We start from the raw sequence: 4,401 nt of genomic DNA, 5'->3' as shown, positions 1-4,401 counted from the left end.
TATATGCTGTCGACTGCGGTTGAGTTCTCTGGTGTTTTCCTGAATCAATATTAAGCATTACTTAAGAACATTACATTGCTATGTGGACATCTTTTAGATTTATGAAAAATCATTGTTTTCTTTAAAAGACCCCGAATGACCTCGGCTTGATCTTTCTACAGGCGGCCTATCAGAAGCCACCGCTTCTTCCCCGCCTGGCCTGTGTGTCTGTCCCTTTCACTGCAGGCAGTTTCATACTAATCAAATAATGCTTGTTCTGCCAATTTCACTAAAGCTGGAACCCCTGGGATTCCAAACAAATAGCATCCTAACTCCAGCAGAGAAGGTCAGGTAATTCCTGACCCATCCTGCCAGGCTCTCTTTTCTAAGGTTTAGATTCCACATATTTCCCGAGTTAGAAATCGCGTGGATGTAACAACTAGAAAAACATCTTCAGCTGAGGGAGGCTTAGTGCTTTAATATCAGAGGTTTGTTTTCCATCCTGCAGTTAAATGTTGAGTCTGATGAGAGGTTCATGTGATAGAATGTAAGCATGGGGGGTAGGCAATCTCAGTTTTATTTTTCAAATAGGATTTATACAAATGATGTGGAAGAATTCTTTGCAGAAATGCCTTGGTTATTTGCTTCTTGAATCATTGCTAATCAGAATTCTTTGGAACAGTCTGTTATTGTTTTTCATTCTCCACAGTGAAGATGACATTGGGGATCAGGGGAAGAGGAATGTGTATTCCCTTCTGGGATCACAGAGTCCTAACGTTTAAGACTTGGAAGAGATCTTAGAGATGAACTGGACCACTGCCTATATTTTGAAAGATGAAAGAAAATAAAGGTTTGAAATGAGAAATGGGGAATTTTTTTTAAGAGAGAGAGGAAGCTTAGGAAATTAAATGCTTCCCATTTTTACATTAATGCTCTGAGTTGTAATAGTTCCTTTGGTGCCCATATGCCAATTGGCAGTATATCAATACACGGGTCCTTGTAAGTATATTTTCTTTTCTCTGTATTTAAAATTGAGATTCTCATGTACAATTTACAAGTGAGAGATTTCTTTATTGAAAGTAATTATCAACTTTTTCATTTCTTAGTTTAATAAAATCCTAATCGAACCCATTGCCCTCCACCTAGTATATGGTATTATATTGTCTATTCCACATCTCAAATAGAGGCAAAAACTCAGCACTTTTTAAAGTGCTGGTTCAATTTCTTTGCATTTTTTTCATGCTGCTTCCAACATACAGCTGTCTAAGAGAGAGTAATGTGTGGCATACATAAAATATTCAAAATGCAATGAAAGAAAGGAAGAAATGAATAGTCATTAATGTTTTAGGATTCCGTCCACAAAAGGATTCTGACGGTGTTTCAGGTCACCCGAGGTTGATTGTCTCTTTCCGTGCTTTTGCAAATTCACTACCTACTGGTTGTTCAGAGCACATATGGTAGTTACCAAATTATTTCCTCAGTTAGAGGTAATATGCTTTGGGAAAGCAATCAAAATACCTGATTAGGTATTCAAGGAGAACTGGGACAGCTACCAAACCGATAATTACTTTAAAAGGGAGAGTCGTTATATTCCAGTTATGTTCTGATACTTGTCGGGATTTCTTTTTTAGGATTCATTTTCGTAAGCTAGAGTTAGAAAAGGCTGGTTTGCTTCTTTCATAGAGGAAAACATTCACTGCTCAGCTGAACTTTCTGAATTGAGGATATGCTGTTTCTGTACTTCTAGAGAAATCGTAAAACAATTTTAAGAGTTTTGTGTGTAACAATATCTGCTTAACAATTTTGTGTACAATTAAAAGCTTAGGTTTATCACATCATGTGATAAATTCAGTCATTTTGTGAGGCTTTTAACTGGCTCTCTGGCCTGTGTTACCAAAATCTCTTGCATGTTGCTATACAAATTGTGTTTATCTTAAATTAATATATAAATTTCCCATATGATATACTCTATGTAGAAATAATGATATACATATCTTCCCCCTTTGTATATTACTAAACCCTCTTTTGACTAGAGGCATTTTTAGGTAACTCTTCATTTTTTATAATTGGATTTTAAAGCTCTGTACTTTTAGAATGAAATGGTGAAAATGTTAAAAGTATACTTTTAGATAATTATTTGCATCCTTTATTAATTACTGAACCAAAAGAATACAATCCACAGCTCCATTGGAAGATTTTTACATTCAAAAACTGGAAGATGTTGGTTTTGAAATGAAAGTAGCCTGTAATCCCAGCACAGTGCTTGCATCTAGGACATAGCTTAACCTACAAAAACTGCATTTTCGGACTCTGTAAACCTAGACAAAGTAGCATCAGCATTGGGGGATGCTGGCCATGAAGAGTGCCAGAGTTTACTGGCTTCCATTCCAGGCTTGGAGCGTGGGACGATGGCGTGACTGGCCGGGGACCTTGTTCTTGCAGTTGTGTGAGCAGCGGGGTCCCCAAAAGCTGCTTGACGGTGCACTGACTCAGAGCCCTGCTTTCACTGCAGCTCACCTCCTGAGTGTCCCCTTTTTAGTTAATTAGGCATCGCCAGGGGCAGGGAACCAAATGGCAATTGAGTGACAATTCCTCACTCCTCTCCTGGCCCCTCAGAGCCAACCATACAATTCGGCATGACACGGTGTTGATAATGATAACTGCAGCAGCAGCAGCAGCAGGAAGCATTTCGTACTTGCTTGTGCCATACTCTGGGCCAGCAGAGAATGGAGGATGTTTGAGGATGTTTGAACCTCCCTGGTTCTGCTCTTTTGGTGGTTGTTGTACAGGTGAGGAAACTGTAGTTTCACAGAGTCAGGTGGCGTTTATACAGTTGCATGCTCTCACAACAGCTCATGAGTGGCAAGGCTCTGAAATCTCATCAGGAGGAGTAAAAGCTGTTGGAAATGGCAGTCAGGCCAGGCGCCATCCAAGCACCTTGCTGTTTCCAGGCAGTCGTTTATTAACCGTGACCATTGTGATAATCCTTTCTGTCCACAGAGAAGAGCTGCTCAGCCAGCCATCCGCAGAAGATTCACAGAACATCAGGACTAAAACATCCTCCAGTCTTACTGTTTGAATGTAAAATTGGCAAAGCAATTTCAGGGCAAGTTCTGTTTGCCTGATGGTTTCTGCATGTATTTTAATAAAGAAAACTTGTCCCAGTGTAATGAAAGAGTAAAGGGCTCTACAGCTCAGCTTTGTGAAATGATATGCAGTGATGTCACTAAAATCCACCTTAGGTCTGAAAAGGGGCTACACTACGGTGTGACTGGGAAGCACAAGTGCACATAGACGTGCACACACACAAAGAGACATACATAAAGCCCATCTTCCAAAATACTAGGCCTAGAAATAGCACTTATGACTGTAAAACTAGCAGTCTCATCAGAACAGCCCTTTGGGCTCCTGAAATCTGTGAGCTTCTAACTTGCTATAACAGAGATTTTTTTTTTTTTGAGACAGGGTCCCCTCTATCACCCAGGCTGGAGTGCAGTGGCATGATCATAGCTCACTGTAATCTTTAATTCCTGGGTTCAAGCAATCCTCCCATCTCAGCCTCCCAAGTAGCTGGGACTGCAGGTGCACGCCACCATGCCCAGTTAATTTTGTTTATTTTTTGTAGAGATGGGGATCTCACTATGTTGCCCAGGCTGGTCTCAAATTCCTGGGCTCAAGCAGTCCTCCCACCTCGGCCTCCCAGAGCATGGGGATTACAGGCATGAGCCACCTCGCCCAGCCGTACAACACACAAAATGTTTAAAGGCCCTGTATTAGGTTGCTGGGGCTGCCATAACAGAGGACCTGGAAGTCCAAGATCAATGTGTCAGCACGGCTCGTTTCTCCTGGGTCCTGCCTGCTTGGCTTGTAGATGCTGTGTCCTCCCTGTGTCCTCACACGACCTTCCTTCTGTGTGTGTCTGTGTCCTAATCTCCTCTTCGTGTAAGAACACAGTCAGATTGGATTAGGGCCCATCCTCCTGACCTGACTTTAACTTAATTACCTCTTAAAAACCCTGTTTCCAAATAAGGTCACACTCTGAGGTACTGTGGGTTAGGGGTTCACCATGTACGTTGGAGATTGGAGGAGAAACAGTTCAGCCCATAACGAAACCAAACAGGAATTTCTTAACCAGTTGCTCATCTTGTTTCTGCAGCTGCTGTGCTAGTTTGAGAGCAATAGATGCAGCCACACGGAGGGAGGCACTGGATGGAGAATGTTGCCCGCAGCTTTGAGCAGAGAAATGGCTGCACACCCAGAGAGAAGCTAGAACAACCTAGAGCAAAAATAGTGACCGACAGGGGTGGGTAACGCCATCTGATTTGTCCAGGGAGACGTGGATTTTTGGTAGCGTGCTTATGAGTCACCGTGTTGTGCCCTGCGCTGTGTACAGGGGACGGAGATTATTGCCACCACCGATGA

General features: G+C 42.1%; 1 protein-coding gene across 1 annotated transcript in view; it reads left to right on the top strand.

Moving 5' to 3' along the window:
- Window positions 1-4,401, top strand: part of LOC105489515 (ubiquitin conjugating enzyme E2 QL1) — a 44,472-nt gene that overhangs the window by 1,959 nt on the left and 38,112 nt on the right. The window lies entirely within an intron of this gene.

This window comes from Macaca nemestrina, chromosome 6, assembly GCF_043159975.1.
Source record: "Macaca nemestrina isolate mMacNem1 chromosome 6, mMacNem.hap1, whole genome shotgun sequence".
Lineage (NCBI taxonomy): Eukaryota > Metazoa > Chordata > Mammalia > Primates > Cercopithecidae > Macaca > Macaca nemestrina.
The sequence above is the reverse complement of the archived record's forward strand: the minus strand, read 5'-3'. Positions and strand labels throughout refer to the sequence as shown.